The sequence below is a fragment of the Mus caroli genome, unplaced genomic scaffold (assembly GCF_978045245.1).
Source record: "Mus caroli unplaced genomic scaffold, Mus_caroli_1 scaffold_14, whole genome shotgun sequence".
Classification (NCBI taxonomy): Eukaryota; Metazoa; Chordata; class Mammalia; order Rodentia; family Muridae; genus Mus; species Mus caroli.
Window position 1 is genome coordinate 100,965,071 of NW_028227269.1, and position 24,445 is coordinate 100,989,515.

The 24,445-nt window shown below is 41.5% G+C and overlaps 1 protein-coding gene across 2 annotated transcripts in view; it reads right to left on the reverse strand.

The window, feature by feature from the left end:
• The window catches only part of Btbd7 (BTB domain containing 7), an 81,335-nt gene extending 59,061 nt beyond the window's left edge, over nucleotides 1–22,274 (reverse strand). Inside the window, exon 1 of one of the 2 annotated variants that reach the window (XM_085830630.1) lies at nucleotides 22,046–22,274. The gene's annotated coding sequence lies outside the window, so the exon portion shown is untranslated. Of the gene's footprint in view, nucleotides 1–21,480; nucleotides 21,575–22,045 lie in introns of those variants that run through there. The other variant, XM_085830631.1, reaches the window with a different exon arrangement.
• Nucleotides 22,275–24,445: the final 2,171 nt, after the last annotated feature.

Genomic DNA, 24,445 nt, shown 5'->3' on the forward strand with positions numbered 1-24,445 from the left:
ATATATATATATATATAACCTCTAAAAGGAAGAATAAAATAACTACAGTAGCCTCACCTAGAACAATGGTAGTTCCTTAATAGGAACTTCACAGATTCACATTTTTCTTCCTTTTCTCAGTGTGAATCAAGGTCTAAATATGGCCCACACACTGTGAGTGGAAGAATGACAACCCTGAAATCTCTCTCATTTTGTATCTCCATTTCCTCCATGTAATTTTCTGATGTCTATTAAGAAATGGGCTCTTCCAAATGCTGACACCATTGCATACACTAGCAAGATTTTGCTGAAAGGACCCAGATATAGCTGTCTCTTGTGAGACAATGCCGGGGCCTAGCAAACACAGAAGTGGATGCTCACAGTCAGCTATTGGATGGATCACAGGGCCCCCAATGGAGGAGCTAGAGAAAGTACCCAAGGAGCTAAAGGGAACTGCAACCCCATAGGTGGATCATTATTATGAACTAACCAGTACCCCAGAGCTCTTGTCTCTAGCTGCATTTGTCAAAAGATGGCCTAGTCAGCCATCACTGGAAAGAGAGGCCCATTGGACTTGCCAACTTTATATGCCCCAGTACAGGGGAATGCCAGGGCCAAGGGGTGGGGGTGGGTGGGTGGGGGACTGGGGGTGGGGGGAGTGTATTGGGGACTTTTTGGATAGCATTGGAAATGTAATTGAGGAAATTACCTAAAAAAAAAAAAAAAAAAAAGAAATGGGCTTATCAGCCAGGTGGTGGTACACACCTTTAGTCCCAGCACTCTGGAGGTAGAGGCAGAGGTTTAGAGGGTCAGAGAGGTAGAGGAAGTGGGACAGGCAGAGAGGCAGATCTCTGAGTTCCAGGATAGCCTGGTCTGAAAAGCTAGTTCCAGGGCAGCCAAAGCCACACAAAGAAACCCTGTCTTGAACCCCCACCCTACTAAAAAAAAAAAAAAAAAAAAAAAAGAAGAAGAAGGAGAAGGAAAGAAAAAAGAAAAGAAGAAAGAAAGAAAGTTATCTGACTGTCTCAGTTTAGATTTTGCCAAATAAATCACTTCATTGAGACTGAATATAATGTTCCCCTGGCTTCTTTTACAGTGAACTGACATATCTAGAAATGTGGTTAGATTCAGTATCATTCTTGTGTTTGAGTGTGTTTAAAGTGTATGAGAGAGTGAGTGTGGGCTTAGGCAAACCACAGCAGATGTGTTGTAAGGCAGTCTTGGTGTTGGGTGTTGGTCCCCCCCTTCTACCTTATTTAAGAAAGAGTCTTTTCTCATTTTGTTGTTGAAACCAGGCTAGCTCCCTGCAAGCTTCCATCGTGGACTCGCCTTGTCTCCTCCACCTCCCACCTCTCAGTAGGGCATACTAGGATTAGAAATGCCTACGCTACTGGGGATCTGAACTCAAGTCTTTAAGCTTGAGTAGGCGAGTTCTTTACCCTGAGTAATCTCCCCGGCCCTTAGTGTCATTGCTTATGAACATATGTGTGTATTTATTGAGCCAAGACTGCCTCATGGGTAACTGTCCAAGTTAGTTTTTGTCACTGATTGTCACATTGATGTGAGAGAACCTGGGCTATACACTAACAGGCTGGGAAGCAAGGCAGGAAGTGATGCTCCTCGGTCACCTCTGCTGTAGTTCCCAGCCTGAGCTCCTACCTTGGCTTCTCTCAATGATAGACTGTAAGGTGTAAGATGCTATCACTCCTTTCCTCTCCAAGTTGCTTTTATTTAGGGTGTTTGTCACAGCAACAGAAAGCAAAGTACAATTATGGAATGCACTTCAAACTGTTGGTACAAAATTTCTACTAACTCTCAACGGTTTAACAGTCACCAGTAATCACTAGAGTCATTAATTTGTTAGGGTTTGCAAAACCTATTTCTTCTTTAATCATTAGCTCGAAGAATTCTGTAGAGCTTGTCAATTACTCAGTTGGCCAGTCCTACGGTTTGCATAGAAGGGGCTGAATTCTTCTTTGTCCATGCTTACTAAGTTTGAAAACAACCAGAAACAAACTAGAACATTTTTCTTTAAAGGTGGCCAGTGAAACATACTTTAAACCATTTAGACATACTTTAAGAATTTGAGTTCAGGCGCGCATATTGGACACATTTTAATCCCTTGTAGTTAACTATCATCCCATGTTATGCATACTGGCTGGTAAGACCTTATAATACAATTCTGCCTGCTTCTGTCAATTTATTTTACTTTGTAGGTTCACAAGCTATGTAGCAAGCACTAGGTGGGAGCTCTCAATCTTCCTGCCTCAGCCTTCTGCATGTTGTGATTACAGCTTGCACCAATAAACCCAGTTTACCTAATTGACTATCTGTCTCAATATTAAAGCTATAAATAAGATATTTCCAAAAATGATTAGGTACTATCTTTATTTACTGAATCCTTAACCATAATCTTACTTATTCTTCTATGTATAAACTCCAAATCCCTTTTTGAGTACTATCCTTACAATACTCAAGTTTGTAACTCCTACCTCTCATGCCCCACACCCCAACACCTAAGTATATTTATTTACAACTGCTAGATATCAACAAGTAGTGTGCTTATTCTATTTTTTACAAGTTCTCTTTTTTGGTATGTATATAGGAAGCATGCGCATGTGTGGATGCATGTAGAGGATACTTTTTCAATTGCTCCCCCCGCTCCCTTTTGAGACAGGGTCTCTATCTCTGTGTAGCCCTGGTTGTCCTGGAATTCTCTATGTATACCAGGCTGCCCTTGAACTTATCCACCTGCCTCTTTCTCACTAGTGCTCGAATTAAAGATGTGTGACACTATGCCCAGTTCTCTATTTGTTTATGCGGGATCTCTCACCAAACCTAGAGTTCGCCTCAGTGAGGCTAGCTGGCTGGTCAGTCCCAGTGATTTTCCTGTCCTCACCTCCCCAAAGATGTGATTGCAGACTCCCGGCTTTTTAGGTGGGCACTGAGGATCTGAACTCAAGTCCTCAAAACTGAGCCATCTCTCACCCTTGTTCACGTTTCTCAATCAGCAGCTCTGGTTGGCACCCAACTTGCCATGACCTGCCTGACCTTCAGAGTACTGGATTATAGGTGTATGACCCCCATGATCAGCTTCCTCTCCAGTTCTGATAATTAAGCTTGCCATTCTTGATTACAAAATGGGTTTGTGGCCAGTCTAGTCTCCATGAGACCCTGTCTCAAAGAAAAAGGTAGAGACAGAGGGAAGCAGAGAGGGAGGTCGGTCTTTTCCCTTATCCACTTCTCACTGAACAAAAAAGCAGCCCCAAAACTTTTTATTCACGAATGTTAAAAGTATCTAACCCTGTCCCTGCTTTGAGACAGGTTCTCACCATGTTTCTAAGGCTGGTCTCAAATCCTTGAGCTCAAGGATTCCCTGTGCCTTCAACTTTTAAAGTGCTAGAATAACATGAATGTGCTATCACATTCAGCTTTAAGAGAACCTTACTAAGCTCATACGGACTTTAAAATTTTCTTTTTAAAATATAGCCTATTTAAGTCAAAACAGCTGTCAGTCCCCTAGTGATACTTTCCTTACTCTATTAAAAATGCATTTTTAAAAGAACATAAATGTACATAACATCCCACTTATCTATGTGACATTCTTATACATGTAATTTTAAGAAATGGTTTTCAAACCAGAGGATGAGGGAAATGACTGCAGAGATATGACATGAGTCTGGATTTTAGAATTTTGGCTTTACAGAAGACACATTTTAATTTGGGGAGTAGGTGGTATCTGAATTGTTGGCTGACTTCTCCTCCTAAAATGAAATTGTATATTCTTAGTGTTCCTGATTTTTCTAGTTATGAAATATTCTCAAATTAATTATTGGTTACAATGTACATGGTCTGAAATTTCTTAGTTCTTAAAATTATTATTATTATTTTGAGACAGGGCTGGCCTGGAGCATGCTAGGTAGATCAGGTTGGCCTCCAACTCACAGAGATTGACTTGCCTTTGTCTCCCTAGTACTGGGATTAAAGATGTGTGTCATCACACTGGGCTAATATTCTTCAAAGAGTCACATATGCAAAAGTTTGAGGACAATCCAGGCTACCCAACAACAAAAGAAAGTCATGAAAAACCTAGGGAATAGATGCTAGGAAAGTTTCATAATCATTCTTTTTTAATTTTTAAATAGAATTGTATGTGAACATGGGCACACAGGCATTCATTCATGTGTGCATGTATGTGTAAACATTAGAAGAAGTTGGCAGTGGAAGTACTCCTTTATGACTTTACTTTTTTAAAATTTATTTTATTTTGTATGTGGATATTTTGCCTGCATGTATGCATGTGCATTCCAGAAGACGGTGTTGAGTCCTCTGGAAATGGAATTATAGGTGGTTGTTAGCTGTTATATGGATGCTGGAAATTGAACTCAAACCTCTTAGAAAAGTAGATAGTGAGTGCCCTTAACCACGGAGTCATCATCTCTTCAGTTCATCTATAACTTATTTTTTGAATCAAGGTCTCTTACTGAACTTTGAGCTTGGCATTTTAGCTAGACTGATTAGCAAGCAAGCCTCCAGCAATCACCTGTCTCTGTTCCTCTCAATCCTGCCATCATACCTAGCTTTTATTAGGTTTTGAGACCTAAATTCAGGTTCTTACACTAATGCAGCAAGCACTTTATCCATGAAGCCATTTCTCAAGCCCTAGATCATTCTTAATAGGGTTAGAAAAAGTCAACCCAGCAGGGCATAGGAGCACAAGGCTGTAATCGTAGCATTTGGGAGGCAGTGGCAGGAGAATCAGGAGCTTCAGGCCAGCCAGGGGTACATAAAACCCTAGCTCAAAAGGGGAGGGGGACTTCAAAACAATGAATCTTTAAAAGAGATATACGACTACATTACTAGAAATAAAATATAAATATAGTTATTTGATTTATAAAAATTAAAATTTATAAGCTGGGCGTGGTAGCGCACACCTTTAATGCACTTGGGAGGCAGAGGCAGGCGAATTTCTGAGTTCGAGGCCAGCCTGGTCTACAGAGTGAGTTCCAGGACAGCCAGGGCTACACAGAGAAACCTGTCTCAAAAAAAAAAAAAAAAAAAATTAAAATTAAAATTTATTAAAGCTCAACCTTGAAAAATATTATGCATTCAGATGTACATTAAAATGTAAAGCTAGTGTGTGTGACTATTGCAGGCTATCCTTAGGTTTAACGGTTTAACGAAGTGTTTCTGTCTACTATTAGATCTTGAAAGTGCCAATATACTCTGCTGAGTCAAGAGACTCAGCTATTTAAACAAATCACAATGTCAAAGAACTTACCTGCTCCATGTTCTCTTCTCCCTTCACCTCAGAATCAGAATTACTCCCTACTCAATTATAAGAATAATCTGTTGTTTAAAACTGTTTCCAAATACAAAGAACATTACATAAAAAGGTAATTCCCTATACCTGCCCCCCCCAACCACCAAGAAAACTTGAAATAACCCAATTCTTCCTTTCTTAGTATTTGAACATAATTATTATTTGGGGAGATAGGATCTGTGTAGAGTTCAAGCTGCCCTCAGACTTGTGATCCTCTGATCTCTATACTGGGGTTAAAACTATGTGGCTCCATGCCTGGCATAAATAGTTTTAAGTAGGGTACTCATACAGACAGTTCTGAAAACAGCTAATTTCATTTCAAAACATATCAGGGTTGAAGAAAACATAGCCACATAAAAACACTGTTCTTTGCCTTTTAAATATCCAAACACAGAGGTGCACTGTGAACATACTTAATCATAACCACATGAGGTCGTTATTATAAGGAGTGTTGCTACCCATTTACATGTCTTTGACTACTCTAAGATAGCTCACAGATAAGGACTACTGGGTTAAAAAGATATATAAATCAGGCATGGTGGCACATACTTTTAATTCCACTTGAGAGGCAGAGGCAGGTATGCTCAAGGTTACTCTAGTCTATATAGGCAGTTCCAGGCCACAGAACTAGCCAGAGCTACAGTGAGATTGTGTCAGAAGGAAGGGAGGGAGGGAGGGAGGGAGGGAGGAAGGAAGGGAGGGAGGGAGGGAGGACACAAGCAGGGAAGGAAAGAAAAAGGAGAGGGGAGAAAAAGTAATTTGGAGATATATTGTCAGAAAAGGTGCAATTTAGATTACTAATAACTTTCTAAGAAAATGTACAAAATGCTAAACACAATTCTTAATCTTTACATTCTGAGTAAGGGAAATGAGTCTCCTATCTTTATTCTATACATATACATACATACACACACACACACATATATATGAAACTTAATCTCTCAATATTCTTATTAACTTCTGTGTTGCTTTATACTCTTTGTCCATTTAAAAATATTTATTTATTTTGCCTGTGTGTGTGGGAGTGAGCATGCCCTGGCATGTGTTTCATAGGGACCCAACTCAGGCCACCAGGTCTGATGCCCCCTGAGCTGTTCTGCTGGCCCTTCTTGCCCACTTTTCAATTCAGTTGTTCTTGTTATTAATTTGCAGTACATTCTAGTTGATGTTAAAATATCAAGAGAGGCACTACATAAATGGTTCGGTGATTAAAATGATTCGCTTGGCCGGGCATGGTGGCGCACGCCTTTAATCCCAGCACTTGGGAGGCAGAGGCAGGCAGATTTCTGAGTTCGAGGCCAGCCTGGTCTACAGAGTAAGTTCCAGGATAGCCAGGGCTATACGGAGAAACCCTGTCTCAAAAAAACCAAAAAAAAAAAGCACTTGCTTGCTGTTCCAGAGGACCTAGATCCAGCACCCTCATGATGGCTTACAACTATCAATAACTTCAGCTTGAAGGGATATGATGCCCTCTTCTCCCTTCTATAGGCAATGCATACACATGATGCTCATATATGCAGCCAAACACTCATAAACATAAAATACATGTATGTTTTATGCATGTATGTGCATGTATATATGTATGCAGGTATGTGAGAATATACAAATGAATCTTTTAAAACTATTAGGGTTTTTGTTAGTGTTTACTTACTTCTAATTCTGTCCATACCCTTTGAAGTTCTGACACTCATGATTTTTGCTGTACTTTCTGAGTGCTGGGATTACAGGCATGTACTACCACACCCAGCCTACAAAAAGGATTAAGTACCTAACACATAGTGGATTTTAAATAGGTTATGTTTGAAACACATGGTAGGGAAGAAATCTAACACTTTATGCAAGTATCTTTTTAAAGAAACACCATGAACAACTAGAGTCAAAACAAGGTATTTTCCTCCTCCTCCTCCTTTTCTATACCAAAGTGGTTCACCAAACTTAGACCAAGTCATTTATTTCAAAATTGTGTTTTTTCTCTCTCCACTGTTTCCAGTTTAATCCATAAGCATACCAACAGACTATTTTACTAAAAAATAACAACTTCAATTAAGAGTTCAGAATAAGGGATACAGAAGTGGCTCAGTAGTTAGGAGCAGAGGCTATGTATTTGATTTCTAGCACCCACGCCAACCAGCTCATAACTACTGTAACTGCAGTTCTAGAGGATCAAACACCTCTGGGTCCACAGGTACCTGCGCTCATAGGCACATACCCACAGAAAGATACACACACATACAAATAATTAAAAATAAATTCCTAAAAAAATAGAAAGTGCAAGTCTCTAGTTATAAATCGTATCTCCTGTTTATACTGTATACGTTACATAGTATAAACTATTCTAGTACTTATATTACTATTATGTACATCCTACCACAAAATATGATCAGTTTGGGAACTATTGGTCAGTTATGGAGACCTACACACTACATAATATCTGAATACTAACTATAGGTTACACAGTGTTAGGTTTTAATGATCCTAAATTTGAGTGAGAGACAACAGATATCTAAACAAATAATTACATTAAGTTAAACAATGGGACAAATGCCATGAAAGGTACAAGATACAATGGGAAAGAATGGGTAGTGACAAATTACTGACAGAGTGGTAGTAATGGGGAATTAGGGCACAGTAAGCAGTTGTAAAAATCTGGTACAAACCTTTCTAGCAAAGCCCAATAAGAAGCTACAGACAGTGCTCCATGGAAGGTACTTTCAATTACACTATGAAAGTCAGTAGCACTAAGCTAATGATCTATTTTGAAAGAAAATAACAAATATGAAAATTGATTAAAAAAAAAAAAACCAAGGTACTACGCAGAGCTCAGTGAAAATAGACAGCAGGCTTCATCCAGCCTATTATTCCCCAAAAAGCTTGTTTACAGGTTAGCCCTGGCAGTTATTTGAGTACGGGGGTCATGAGTGTTCCCTCCATCCCCTAACTGTTTGACAGGACGATTCACAGAACCTCAATAGATTGGGGAAGCAATACAATTTATACTAAATTGCTGTTTTCCTCTTGTGAACCTAGAATTTAGGCAGAAGTAAAGTCAAAAGGCCTCTGTGATCAGACCTCAATAAAAACTCTGTGCACTGTGTCTCCAATCAACTTCTGTAAGAGACAACACTTCACATGTACAGCCATATTTCCACACTGGATGAAATATGCCCTGCATGTCTCCTCTAGGAGAAGACTTAAGGGAGCCTTAGTTCGTCTCCCTTGGGACTGTGCCCTATGATCCCTTTGCCTTTGTATTCCTGTTTTAATAATTCTTGGCCATGGTAAGAGTTGTACCACATTGGTTTTGAGGGTCCCAATGCAGAAACACCATGGTATACCATGAAATGTCTTCTAACTCTCTCCCTCAGCTCCCCAACTTCAGTCTACATTATTTTGAGATAAGTATTGAGCTGGTGTTAAGGTACAAAGCTGTTTTTTAGCCAGGCATGGTGGTGCACACTTTGGGAAGTTGAGACAAGCAGCTTATCATGTGAACTCAAAGCTAGTGTGGGCTACAGTGAGAGTCCTTGTCTCAAAATAGTTTTTTAAAGAAATTGGGATATTTCAGCTGAGACATTGACTATTCTGTGAAGGGGCAGAGAAAAATGAACAGGCACTAAATGCTGGGGCTGAAGAAATGAGGAAAAGTATGGAAAACATGTATTAGGCTGGGTGGGGCCAGAACAGGCTACAGGGAAGAAATGGCATTTAAATGAGGTTCACTTAAAACTGAGAGAGCATCCCTCTCCTCTGCTGCCAGAAATGTACACAGACTTCAGCTGCAATGCTTCTTTCTCTGTAAAGGAGTAGACACCGTCTAAGCCCTCAGCAGACTATGTCCCCACAGGATTAGAACTGTGTCTCACTTTACTAACTATGTATGCCAAGGACTGTCAAGAATGCCTGGCTGGTAGTGAATACTTATTAATAAATGAGGTACTTAGAAATGGAAACTGCAATCAGGAAAGACTCACAGAAAACTGGGGAGACAGTAGCACATACGAAGAATTCCATCTTCAATTTTCCTTCCTCTGCTCTTTACTAATTCCTCTTGTCTCCTTGTGATAATGACACAAGTACCAAACAAGTACTCAGATACCATGTAGCCAGGTAATGTTGGGGATTTAAAAAAATAAAAAAAGACCAATTTCATATACAAAAATGATACACAGGATACAGTGAATACAGAAAAAAAGACAGAAAGATTATGGCATGGAATTAGAGAAAGCCAGCCTTTCTCTGGCTGCCTCTAAACACTAAGGAATGAAGATATAGACATTTCAACACAGAGGTCAGCTTATGAACAAGTATCAGGCTCACCACTACTATTTGCTGGAGTAGAAGATGTAAAATTTTTCAAGACAACATATTTTTCCCTGGGGCTACTCACAAATGCTTAAATCCCACTTTGATCGCTATTTTTCCTACAAAAAAAAATTACAGAGAATTCAGCAAGCTTCCACTGAAAAATGTTACTAAAGGCCCTTTATAACCTCTCAACCTTAGAGATAAGTTTCCAAACTCTCTACTGCAAGCTCTGCCCTGGGCCCTGGACAGAAGTAAAAGGATCTTGTGAGAGGCCAGAGGTAGTAAGCATTCCTTACAGGCAACAGGAGTGAACATTTGTATCTGTGTAGAGACAGCAGTGTCAAAATTCAGATTTCCTAAGCAGCAGTTATTCCTGGCTTGAAAGAAAATAACTAAGAAGTACTGGTCTTATAGAGAAGAGAGAAACCAAGGGAAACCTTCAGAGATCCCTGCAATTCTTAGAGGCCCTTCCCAAGGATGCTAAAACATGTAATGGTATGACAAAGGGGTGACTTCAGCATAAATCTTACTTTCTTTCCTGCTGGAATTTCATGTAGCAAGCTGAACAGAGTTAATTTTGAATAAGATATATATGCTAAGTTCTATGATGTATCTTTCTCTTCTACTAACTCCCCCAACTCTATGCTCTTAGGACTCTTCCTACCTTGTCACCAGTAACTGTGTATGTAGTTTGAATGTAAATGAAAACACTTCAACATATTTCTAGCTTTTGATTTGACCTAAGTAAGTGTCAACAAGTCTCAAGTGTTCTTGTGCAGGCTGCGGGGTGAAAGTGAATTTAAGAGACACACACGGAACAGTGGGTACCTCAGTTACAGTGCAGTAACTATGGTAATTCGGTTTTCTGGCTTTTAAATCTTTTCAGGAAGAGGAAATCTTGATGTGTTACTTTTCATTTATTTTTCTTTTCGGTAGCAAATCAAAATATAGAGAAGACTTGGGGTAGTGACTTAGTATTCTAAGACCCAATGTGTAAACCACTTGAATGTTCATTAACAGATAAATGACAAAGAAAATGTAGTACATATATAAGGTGGAATACTATTTGGCCTTAAAGAAGGAACCATTTGGCAGCATAGATGAATCTTGAAGACATAAGTGAAGTAATACAGTCATATAAAGAGAAATATTGTATAGGCTCATTTATATAAGGTATCGAACTAGGTTTGGTCACTACCCAGACTGACTAGTGACTATACTAGTTAAATCCACAGAATCACAATGGTTATTAGTGGTAGACTGAAAGAATTGAAGTTTATTAGTCAAGAGGAATAAAGTTTCAGATAACCAAGGAAATTAAACGCTAGAAATCTATAGTACAACAATGTACCTTTATCAATGCATCATACACTTAAAAATTTAAGATGGCAGATTTCATATTGTTATTGAAATAAAACATACTTAAAAAATGATCAGGCTAGAGGGATGGCTCAGATGAGTAGTTAAAGACGGGTACTGCTCTTGCAGAGAACTGAGGTTCTGTTCTGACCCATGTCAGGTGGCTTACAACCATCTGTACCAGCTCCGAGATCTGATGTCCCTGACCTCCAAAGGCACCTGCACACATGTGCACATACCTACACACAGATATCATTAAAATAAATCTTTTAAAAATAGGAATATGGATGACAATATATAAGGGCTGGTAAAGAGGCGAGACAGGAAGAAGAACTAGAGAAAAAGAAAATGATGATGTCATTGATCTTTTAGGTAAAGCTCAGTGGTAGTGTCTAACATTACACAGGTTCTGGTTTGATCCCCAGCACCCACCCCCTCAACACACACAAATTAAATATGAGGTACATTTATAATACACACAGAAATTATATCCATTAAAAAGGTTAGTAGAGAGCAGAAGATGTAGCTTAGTAGACAGAGTGCTGCACAAAGCCTTGGATATGACCCGAACACCATATAAACCAGGCATGATCTACGCCAGCACCTGGGAGATGGAAGCAGGAGGATTGAAGTTCAAGGTCATCCTCAGTTTCAGAGTTGGAAACCAATCTGGGCTTTAGAGGAAGCCACTGTCTCAACCCTGGTCACTCCCCACCCAAGACCCTCTCTGCTCTCAAATTACATAGAATTTTTGGCCACATGTGTAAGTATGTATCTATGTATATATCCACACATACATACACATACATCCAGATCTAATGGTAACGCATTTGCCTAGCTTATATGTGAGCTACTGGGTTAAAGCCCTAGGATTATCAAAACCAAGTACAAGATTTTCTTTCAACAAAACATTTTTCTGGTTATATAAGTGCTGAGCACTTGGGGACATAAAATGAACAAAACGTAGCATAAGTTTTGTTCCAAAGGTGCTTAATGTCTAGCAGAGCACAGCAATAAACAGACAACTACACTGCAAGGGAAGTGTATTATCAGTGAAGATGAAGAACTCTGGAGCCAAGATGCCTGAATTTGGATCCAGCTCAACAATATTGAATGGAGGTACCCTCCACTGGTATATAATGTTCTTCCCAGAAACCAGAGGTGATTAAATGAAAATCCTAGTGCCAGGTATAAGACACCTCCTTACTAGACTTTGGCCAGTTAAGCCCCAGAACTTTCTGAAACAATACAGGATATTGTCATTAGTCTTGGTTAGCCATCAGAACAGACTTAACTACAATTTTCAAAGCACATATTATCTAATATATATGAAGATTAAAATATTACATTGTACCCCATAAGTATATATAAATATTATGGCCTTTTAAAAAAACATTAAAAAAAAAGACACAATAAGAACTGGAGAAATGTCTCAAGTTAGAAAGGACCTGACTTTATTCTACAGACCCATGTTTTTTTTTTTTTTTTAAAGCCAGGTGTGCTTGTAATTTCAGCACCAAAGAAGCAGAGATAGGTGAATGCTCTACACTGGAGGCCAACTAATCTACCCTATCTGCTGAGGTCTCAACTGGTGAAAGACTGTCTCAAAAACCAAGGGAGATGAGTCCTATGGAACAACATCTGAAGCTGTTCTCTGGGCTTCATACACATGCATGTGTGCAGACACACGGACACACACATGCACATACGATATATCTGAAGTTAGTTCTGGCATATGTTTCTCACTTAAAAAAGGAAAGAATAGCACTATAAAAGTTCAATTCAATATCCTTTCATAAGGGACTATGACAGGATAAGACCATATTTCCTTTTTTAAAAAGAGACAAACAAATGACTTCTTTTTTTCCCAAGATTTATTTTATTTTTAAATGATGTATATGTGTGTATCTGTGCATGTGAATGTGGGTGCCTGCAGAGACCAGAAGAGGGCATCGGGCCTGAGGAACTAGAGTTACAGGTGGTAATAAACTGTCTGATGTGGTTGCTGGGAAACAAACTGTGGTCCTCTGTACTTGCTTTTAACTGAGCCATCTCACTTGTCCCACGATCCACATTTTCTAAGTGAAATATCTAACCAGGCATAGTAGCTCACATAGTTAATTCCAGCACTTAGGAGACTATGGCAAAAGAATTCCTGTGAGTTCAAGACCAACCTCAATTATAGAGTGATCTCTCTCAAAACTAAATTACAGTGGTGCATGCCTTTCATCTCAGTGCTTCAGCACGCAGGAAACAAAGACAGGCAAATCTCAGAGTTTGAAGCTAGCCTCTTCTATAAAGCAAGTTCCAGTACTGCCAGGGATACACAGAGAAACCCTGTTTTGTTTTGCTTTGCTATGTTTTGTTTTGTGAGAAAGCCACCAAACAATATCTAGTCTAAATTTTTCATATTAATTTGACTTAAAAGATCGTAACACACCTTACATTTATCTTAAACTTGCTTATGCAACAATTATACAATCATTTTACTTTAATCCCAAGGTCACTTGCTAGATAGGTCACTTGCTAGGTATCTATCATGAACAGACATGTTACATTCTATACACTTTGATTTACAGTCAGACACATCAAGTGAGTGATTACAATATGCTGATATGGATAGGAGAAAGGTCTAAAGCGTCAATAGAGTAGACAACTGTTGGTAAAGATAAAATAACTAGACCCTGAGAATAAACAACACCATACCAACCAGAACATTTTTTAATTCCAAAGAACTTGTTTAAACAAGAACTTTGTGGTTGAAGAGATGGCTCAGTGGTTAAGAGCACTTGCTGCTTTTCCATAGGAGCCAGATTTTATTCTCCGCTCCCACATGGCAGCTAACCAATTTGAGAGGTTCAAAGCCCTCTTCTAGCCTGTGCAGATACACAGTATAAAACATATAGTCAAAACACCCATACACATACTTACATAAGTAAACAGTAAGAAATGTATCTGTTACAAGAAATCCTGTAGTAGGGAAGGTACAGGGCATGATAACTAAATGATCCACCAAGAACTTGGACTCCTCCTACCTCTGATCTGGTATCTTCAGGAAATGTTTTATCCCCTGTGTTTACAGGACAACTGTCAACAGCAACAGGGGCCTCATGTTTTCTTGGTCTTGAAAATGAAGAGAAAGAAGAACCATTTTCCCCAGAAATAGCCTGTCTCCTTCACCTCAATCTGACTGGGACAAGTAACAGTTTACAAGGGAATGCAACTGATTGGCTTAGACTAACTAAAACCTAACCCTGGAGTGGGTGATGATTCATCTCCAAGAGCCCTATATTTGTCAGAAATGGAGACAGAAGATGGGCAGCTAACAGAGTTGATAACAAAGAATAAGGAAACTCCAAGCACGTGGATAAACAGATGAAAACCACAGATGGAAGGAAGGATAGAAAATAAGAAACAGCTTAGTCCAGCTGGAGTGATGGGAGATGTAAGACTGGACACATTCTGCACTCTTTTTTTTTTTTTTTTTGAAGTTTGCTGATTTTTTTTTAAGTAGAAAAGATACTACAATTATGCTTCCTAGGAGTATTATTGTGGAAGTATTATTAAGAACAGTGAAGGGCTGGAGAGATAGCTCAGTGATTAAGTGTATGTAGGTAGCTCTCAATCACCTGCAGTTCTAGCTCCAGCGGAATCTAACACCTTTGGCCTATGCAGGTACCTGCACTCATGTGCACATATTCCCGCTCCCCCACCCCCATATAATTAAAATAATAAAAATAAGTTAAAAATACAAAAATAGTCAGAGATAGGTGGGGAGGATAGGGGGAAATGGCCCAGCCTTAGCTGGTGGCTATTGAACAACAGTTTGACTGGTAAGGAGAGGAATGGAAAAGAATAGGACAGGATTTAAAATCCACACTTGGATTTCTAAAAATCTAGGCAAGACAATTGTCTTTTTGTTTTGTTTTGTTGAGACAGAATCTCCCTATGTAGCCTGAGCTGGCCAGGAACTCACTATATAGACTAGGACTGGCTCAGAAGTTATGAGTATCTGCCTGTCTCTGCCTCCTGAGTGCTGGGATTAAAGGTGTCTACCACAACATCCAGCACTATTTTTTTTAATGTGTGTGTGCGCTCCTGTATGTTAGAATACATGTTTAAATCAGAGGACAGCTGTGGGAATCAGTTCTCTTCTTCCACTATGAGCGAGGATCTCAGGGATTAGACTAAAAGCCATCAGGCTTAGCAAGTGTCTTTACCTGCTAAGCTATCTTGCTGGTCCTTATTTCTTTTATAACAAGAGAGAAATTAACCCTCAAAGAAATTAGGTAACTTACTTGAGATGGCAAAGTGACTGGAGCCTGGTACAGTGGTGTGGGTTTATAGTCTCAGCTGCTGGGGAGGCTAAAACAGTAAGATCACTTGTGCCTGTGAGTTCAAGAACAGCCAGCCTGGGTAACATAGTGTGATGCCATCAAAAAGAAAACAAAATCAAAAGACTATAAACAGCAGTCAGACTGTAAAGAGAGGTTTGATGCCCACGGTCAGTTTTTTTTTTTTAAAGCAAAAATACACATAAAATTTTTTTTAATGTTTCATAAATAAGCCTGATATAGTGGCTTGCACCTAGTCTCAGTACTTGGGAAGCTGAGGTAGGGTGTACCTCATTAGTTAAAGGATAGATGGGCTATGCTGAGAGTTCCAGACCAGCCTGGGCTACATAGGAAGAGCTTAGCTCAGAACAAAATATGTATAAAGCCAGAACTGCCATATCTTTTTTTTTTATAAAGATTTATTTATTATATATAAGTACACTGTAGCTGTGTTCAGACACTCCAGAAGAGGGAATCATATCTCATTATGGATGGTTGTGAGCCACCATGTGGTTGCTGGGATTTGAACTCCAAACCTTCGGAAGAGCAGTCAGGTGCTCTTACCCACTGAGCCATCTCACCAGCCCCAGGACCGCCATATCATTCTGTCAACATCATCACAATTCTCATTCATCAGGCGAGAAACTCTTGAAAAACTCACAGTGAAAAAACAAACAAACAAACAAACAACAGCTAAAATGCTCAATAAAACTAGAATGTAAGAAAACTTTTCAATATAACAAATGCTATACACAAAAACTTATGCTAACTTGAGACCTTGTCTCTGTCTTGTCTGTTTCCTTTTCTCTCTTCTGTGTGTGTGTGTGTGTGTGTGAAAGAGAGAAAGAGAAAGAGACAGACAGACTGACAGTCACTGGTAAAAGACTAAAAACTTTCCTTCTAAGATCTACAACATTAGACATAACCAGAACCCACTTAAGTGGGAAGGAGAGCCATGACTCCTACAGCTGTACGAGAGCACTGGCACACATGTGCACTCACAATCTTATACACAATCATACATACATACAAAGTAAGTGCAAAAAGGTTAATACTACCCAAAGCAATTTTCATTATTTAATAGAACAAAATCCCAATAGTCCTTATTAAAGAAATCTTTTAAAATTTCTATGGCATCTCAAAAGATCTCACTACAAAACAATCACTAAAAAGTGCAGAGGTTTCTCATGTCCATTGATTTCAAATCTCAACGACAAAGTAGTTATTAAAATAGCTTGGTGCCAATACGAAGAGACCTACACAGAGAGCCCCAAACAAAACCTAGCACTTATGGTTCAATGATTATTGTATTTGTTCCGAGCTCCCTCCCTCCTTCTCCTTCCTAGTACATGGTAAGCATACTCACTACAACTATACCATATACCTCATTCCTCAAATGATTTCCATTAAGGTGCCAAAGCCATTGAGTCCGACAGTATTTTAAACAAATAGTACCAGGAAAACTGAACTAATGGGAAAACTTATACTTAAAAACATAAATAGAGTATCTACAACTATAAAATTCTTAATAGAAAACAAAAAGAGAAAACCTTTATGACATGAATTTGGCAACGATTTCCACACAACACCAAAAGTACAAACAACAAAAAGAAAAATGAGGGGCTGGAGAGATGGCTTAGCAGTTAAGAGCACTGACTGACCTTCCAGAGGTCATGAGTTCAAATCCCAGCAACCACATGGTGGCTCACAACCATCTGTAATGAGATCTGATGCCCTTTTCTGGTGTGTCTGAAGACAGCAACAGTGTACTTATATATAATAAATGAATAAATCTTTAAAAACAAAGAAAATGAGGTAAACAGGACTTCATCATAATTCTTTTTTTTTTTTTTTTTTTTTTTTTTTTGGTTTTCCGAGACAGGGTTTCTCTGTGTAGCCCTGGCTGTCCTGGAACCCACTCTGTACACCAGGCTGGCCTCGAACTCAGAAATCCGCCTGCCTCTGCCTCCCAAGTGCTGGGATTAAAGGCGTGTGCCACCACACCCGGCTTGGACTTCATCATAATTAAAAACTTTTTGATAGACTAGAGGTGTAGCTTTAGTAGCGGCTGAAGTTGGGATTTTGTCCCAGCATGACAGAAAAGAAAATTTTTTTAAGTTCTTGCTGGGTGTGATGGTACATGCCTGCAATCCCACAGCTTGCGTTATAGAAATAAGGCCCCTAGTTCAAAGGCCAACCTGACCACATAGTAAGACCTGGTCTCAAAAAACCAGCAAATAAGCAATTTTTCCATATCAAAGGAAGAAAAGGAAGCATAGCTAGGCAGAACACATTTGTATTGTGTTGTAGGCGTTAGGCCGGGCCTGATTTGAATTCAGTCTCTCCCATGTCCCCAACTACAAGGTGAAAGGAGAGACAATTCCTCTCAAGCTGTTCTCTGACCTCCACAAGGATGTCGCACAGTGTGCGTGCACACACAAAATGTAATTTTACATTTTCATAGGAGATCAACATTCAGAAAAACCAAAGAACTCCTACAACTCAACAACCAAAAACCAAACAGAACGTTTAATTTAAGAAACAGGCAAAGGAGTTGGGCATGATGTAGTCTAACTCCAGAACTAGGAAAGTTAAGCATTTTGATGCTAGCCTGTGCCTCAAAACCCCTCTCAAAAAAACCCAAAGGAACAACAGATGAGGCAACAAAATGCCAATAAATACAGGAAAAGATATTCATCACCAACCACTAAGTAAATGTATGTTAAAACACAATGAGAACCACATATACTCTTTAGAATGGCTTATAAAAGGACGAGAACTCTTCACACCCCAGAACACAAGCTTTGTGCATTACTGGTGGGAATATAAACTTCCTTTGGCTTGAAAAATATCCAAACTAAACTAAAGGCATGTCTTGAACAGGTCATTTTTACCATGTTCACAGCAGCATTTTACATAGTAGTCAAAAGAGATAGAGGCAACTCAGGTGTCAGATGAAGATGCAACATGTAGTATATACTTAGAATGAATTTTTCAGCTTTAAAAAAGGAAGGAAATTTTGAGACTGTACAACATGAATGGACCATTAATCCAGTCACAAAAGAAAAATACTACGTTTTAGATTCTATGATTGTACTTCTACCTAGTCAAGGTCATAGATACAGTAGAATAACAGATTTCAGTTGCTGAAGTTAACCATGGTACTGTTTAAAGTGTACAAATTTTTTTCAGTTTAGATTAAAGAATTCAATTCTTCACATGAGGGTGTGTCACTTTGAGAAAACAAACTTAGCATGCACGGAACCTTCAGTTCAAATCTCAGCACAGGGGAATAATGAATTCTGACTATGCGGCCAGCAACAGCATCTATCACGTAAATTATCTGCTGCACAAGCTGGTGAACCTGATCCCTGAGAACCCACACAGTAGAAGGAGAGAATCAACTACTATAACAGTCCTCTGACTTCACCTGTGATCTTCGGCTGCATGCATGTATATTCAGTAACAAAAAATAAAATCTATGAAAAGTAACTTTTTTTTAGGGCTGCAGAGATGGCTCAGTGGTTAAGAGCCATTTTAACCAAGAGCCTCTTCCAAAGGATCTGAGTTCGATTCCCAGCATCCATATCAGGTGCTCCTAACTGCCTGTGACTCTAAGTTCCAGAGGATCTAGCCTCCACAAGCATCTGTACTCATATGAACACACAGAGATAATTAGACACACACCTTTAATCCCAGCACTTGGAAGGCAGAGGCAGGTGGGTTTCTGAGTTCGAGGCCAGCCTGGTCTACAAAGTGAGTTCCAGGACTGCCAGGGCTACACAGAGAAACCCTGTCTCGAACACCCCCCCTCCAAAATTATGGGGGTGGGAGAGATGGCTAAGAGGTTAAAGGCACTGACTTCTCCAGAGGTTTAATTCCCAGCAGCCACATGGCAACTCACAACATTCTATAACTCGAAGACCTGACACCCTCACACAGACATACATGTAGGCAAAACACCAATGCACAACAAGTAAAATAAATAAATGACACACATACACACAATTTAAAAACTAATTCAGCAGATAGCAATGGAAATGATTGTACACCAGTGTAAACAGGTACAGAACTGTACAATTTTCAACAGTTAGGATAGCAAATTGAATTACTTATATTTTACCTCAGTAAGTGTTCAGACAGACACACATGTACCTGCTAGGTAATCCTTCTTACTGACTTTCCCTTACCTAGCTCAGAGGTAGAACACCCCTGGATTTGATTTCCAGCACTACAAAGAAATATTTTGAGAGAACTTTGCTGTGTGTGTGGCTGCACAAATCTGTAATCCTAGCATCTGGGAAGCAGAGAAATGACCCTCGTGTAGAATACCATCTCCGAGTCAGGTAGTAAAATGACTAGCTACTGTCTTCTTAGCTCATTTGATTCTTGCTTTATTTTAACTCAACCTGTGGATGACAGCTTATAATAAGCACCTTTAAAGGTTTGTTATAACTTGCACAAAAGACAAATCCAAATTTCAATTTAGCATTCAAATCCTTCTACAGAGTCAGCCTTCTGGCTACCTAGTGTACCTCATGTAAAATATCCTCCTGAGAGGAGAAACTCTTGCTCCCTTTGTCTCCCTCTATCCCCTTTCCCTAGCACTAAACTCCAGTTTATACACTTGCTTTTTTTTCAACCCCACCCCCTCACCCTGGTCACAAAGTAACTGCTCCAATCTCTCTGTAAATATAAACACTCATTGGCCAGTTGACATTCCAAGTGTCCCAGGAAGTTATTTAAACTCCCAAGGCCCGGTTATAACTCCTTCTACCCTGACCTCCCACAGCATTCTCTATATTAGTAGAACTCACTAGATTGGCTTCTAGACTCATGTGAGTGCATCTTTTTCCAATAAGAACCTTGAGGCAAAGCCTACTATATATTACATTTCTTGACTCCTACCCCCTATGTCTGGAATAATGAAAACACAGAGCAGACCTTCAATAACTGTACATAACCTGAGTCCTGTGAGTAAAATACGAAAACATAATCACTTGATTCTATCATATTTCTGAAAGTTGACCTGTGACACATTATAAACAAAATTCTGAAGCCCAAATAAAGGAGAGAAGGGGACTAGGCAGCATAACCTGGAAAAGCACTGTTTTAAATCCTAAGGTTGGAGCCAGATACAAAGAACTTGAGACGCTAATGCTAATCATGTTGGGACAGAGAACACTAATAGGAGTTAGGTTTTACAGAACTACAGAAGGAACGAACCCATGCAAGAGTGAGCCAGGCTATAGTTTGATGAAAATCTAGTTATGGACCTAAGACAACTTCAAGTGAAATGTTACTAAATTTTATTAAATATGGTTTTGGGTGGGCTGGCCTCTTTAGCAGCTATTTTTGAGGTAGCTGCGAGGGTCAGAGAGAGATACTCGTTTCTGTGTTCAACTTTACTGTGCAAAGGCCTAGGGATTGAGCTGAGCAGCAGTGGTGAAAGCTACCCACAAACAGTAGTGCTGGAGTGGAGTGAAAAGAGCTCTTCCTCACCTGCAGAAGCCGAGATCCTAGTTTAGGTCTCACCCCTCCCCAGCTACAAGACCCACGGAATGGCACCTTTCCGCGTCCATTTCCCCCACTTTAGAACACGCCCAATCTCTAAAGGTTTTCCTGACTCCAAAATTCCAAGACCAGTCGAATCACAGCTGCTATGAAGAATGTACGGTTCATAGAACTTCAAGTCTTTCTTCCAGACTTACAAAGAAGACAATGTGAGTAATAGGTGAGCCATAGACGCTACGCAGAGACAAAAGATAACGTCTGCTGGAAAAGCTAATTTATCTGCAAAAAAAAAAAAAAAACCCGCTTCTTCCTTGCTCCGTCACAGTAAGAAGCTTGAGCCGAGGGACCAGTGCCCTGGGCCAGAGAACCGAGACTGCTCTGCAAATTAGGCCTACTCCAGAGTACTTATTATGTGTGCTGGTATGGGAGAGGCGCTGTGGTGGTTCAAAGCGGATACAACACTCCTCGGAGTTTCTCCGAAGACGGCGAGAAAGTTCTCACCCTGGAGTGTGAGCGAGAGCGAGAGTGTGAGTGCGTGGAAGGGAGAAAACAGCAGAGCAGGAGAGAAGGTAGGCACGCCTTTCGCCAAGTCCTCCGGGGAGCTAAGCTAGCTTAGCCTCCGCGGCTCCAGCCGAAGCTCCGCTCGGTATTGTCTCCCCCACCTACCTGTCAAAGCTCAACGCCAGTCTCGGTCCTCCCAGAGCACTCACCCCGGGACGCTTTCACTTCGCCCGCGGGGAGTGGTCCTCCCCAGGCCTGCTCCTCCCCCCAAGCTCCGGCCCTCCCCAGCGGCCTCACGCCCACCCCGCAAGCCCGTAAACAGGAGTCCGCGCCGGGTGTGGGTTCCCGAGCGCCGGGTGCGGCGGGTCCCGCCCCTCGCAGCCCGACGCTAGGAGCTCGTCCCGGCGGCCACCCGGGCGGGGGTGGGGGAGCCGCGCGCCCTCCGGCCCTGAGCGCCGCGCCTGGGTCACGGCCCGCTCGGCGGCGCGCTGTCCGGCCCGCCCCTCGGGGCGCGGGGACCGGGAGGGCGGCCCCCGTCCCGCGCCGCCGCCGCCGGCGCGCTGGGCCCTAGACAGCCGGGCTGGCTAGAGCCTCGGCAACCCCGCGGCGTCCGGGCCGAGGCCGAGGCGCCACCACGCCCAACCACCGCCCCTGCCGGCAGCCGGACGTCCCGGGCCGCGCGGGGCCGGCGAGACGGCTCCTCAAGCCTGGGACACCGAGGGACACTCACCTCGGAGGCTCCTCCCGCCGCGACTGCTGCTGGGACCGCTGCCGTCGCCTCCGCCGCCGCCGCCCCCAGCGCCGCCGTCCGCACTGGCGCCAGCCCCCGCGGCCATTCTCCTCCAGCCGCCGCCGCCGCCCTCCCCTCTCCTGTCAGTGGCTTAGGCTCCGGGACCACTCCAGGTTCCCCCCGTCGCCATTTTGACTCCGACAGGGAGCAGGAGGGGCTCGCCTCGCGCGGCCCTGGCGCGCCTGCGCCGCTCTGCGGAGCCGGACGGCCCCGCCCGCCCCCGCTGTCGGCTCGCCCACGTCACGTGACCCGACGTCGGCGCGCCGGCTTGGGGAGGAGGGGCAGGCTAGGGAGGCGCGTTCCCAGGGGCTCAGGCCAAGAGGCGAGTGCGCGCGCATTCTTCTGGCTCTGCCTGCCCGAGGGAGGTGCGAAGGGGCGCGGGGTACTTGTTGCAGCATCCTGCACAGCTCCGGGAATTGTAGCGTGTTATTCTTTGTATCTAAATGGAGTAATCATCGCTATGCAGGGGAAGGCCAGTTCCACTGTTTCGTTTCCTCTGGGCAGCCGCCACCCACCGGGTGTTGGCATAAAATGCTTGCCTCAAAAAGAACTGCGATCCGGAGGAAAATTCCTTCCTGGCCGACTTTGCGTTTCGGTGGCTTCTTTTTTGTTAAGAATTTCTAAAACTATTTTGTCTTCTTGGTACTTTTATAGGTAGTACTTTGCTAGTTACCTAGTATTTGAGGAAAAAAGATACTGAAAAGTTTCAGTAACAAAGAACTAGGCTGATGGAATTCACAGTGCCCCCCATGGGAGAGCCAGATCTCTTCCATAAACAGCCCTTGTTTGTGATTTTGCCATAATTACAGCGAGGCAGTAACAAAACCGGCTTACATTTATGGAGTGCCCTACAGTTTTCAAAACACAGTTAAATACATGGTTTCTGTCTGGATGCCAAAACCGCCCTTTGAGGTAGCTGGGACCGGCGTTATTTATCACTGTTTTACAGCTAGGGAAGCGGGCAAGGCAAGCCAAGAATCCAGGCTGTGTCTGTCCTTCAGGAATTTGTGTTTTCCGTCTTTCCCCAGTCTTTCCTGTTACGTTTCTTTTTTTGATGGTGTTAGATTAATTTTTTATGTGTATGAATGTTTTGCCTGAATGTATGTGCGCCACATGCGTGCCCACAGATCCCCTGAACTAGAGTCACAGATGGTGGTATAGTCACCATGTGGGTGCTGGGAATCGAGCCCAGGCCCTCTGCAAAAGCAACAAGTGCTTTAAATCACTGTTCCATGTTTTGGGCCTCTTTATGGTCATTTTTTAAAGGACCTCTGAATAAAAAGCTCCTGTCCTTAGTTCCTCAATAAATTAACTCAATTTAACCTAGTCAATTAAAGATTTAACCAGCCCTTAGCACTTATTTACTTTCTCAGTGGGAGGGGGAAAGTATTTGTATTGAGACCCATATGTAGCCTAGGCTAAAATTTGACTTGCTGAAGTTGACCTTGAACTCCTGCTCCTAGTTCCACCTAGAGCACTGAGATTACAAGGGTGTGTATCATCAGGCCCACCAATCCACTTTGCTTGATGACCTACTTCGTTCAGTTGACTGTGTGCAACATTGCTGATATATGGGTCATGATAGTCAAGTTAGAGTTCATGGAACTTGGTCCAATAAATGTACCCTTTTCCACTTCTCTGGGAGATGGATTTGAAACTTGCTTTTGAGGTTCTATGCCCTTGGCTCTCTATGAATAAACACTGTGTTTTGCAAGTCTTTTTTTTTTTTTTTTCTTCTTCTTCTTCTTCTTCTTCTTCTTCTTCTTCTTCTTCTTCTTCTTCTTCTTTTTTCCTGGTTGGTATATTGTGTACAGGTTTAGATAAGTTTCAAAGGATAGAAGCAATGAAATTTTGTCATGGGTTTGGCTTCTGTGGGTTGGGGTTTTTTTTTGTTTGTTTTGTTTTGTTTTTTCTTTCTTTCTGTTTTGTGGTAAAAAGGGTTCCAGCCCCTTCTTTTTCTTTTTTTTTTCTTTTCCTTCTCTTTCTTTCTTTCTTTTTTGTTTAATTCAATATGTGGTGGTGGGGTGTGTGTGTGTGTGGTCGTGCAGGACAGAGGACAAACTCAGGAGTCAGTCTTACCCTTTCCCAGTGAGGTAAGGTCTCTTTTTATTTCTGTCCAGCTGGCCTGTGAGCTCTCTGTCTCCCATCTCTCTGAAGTAGCACCGAGATTACAGATGAAGAGACTGTGTGCAGCTTTCCACTGGTTCTGGAGATCTCATTCAATTGCATGGCAAGCACTATACCCCTATCTTCCTAGTCTCTGTAAAAGAATATTTGAGCTTTCTTGTTTTAGTGATTTGGTATTCAGTTAAAGGGCATAAATTGTTTCTGTCAACTTCT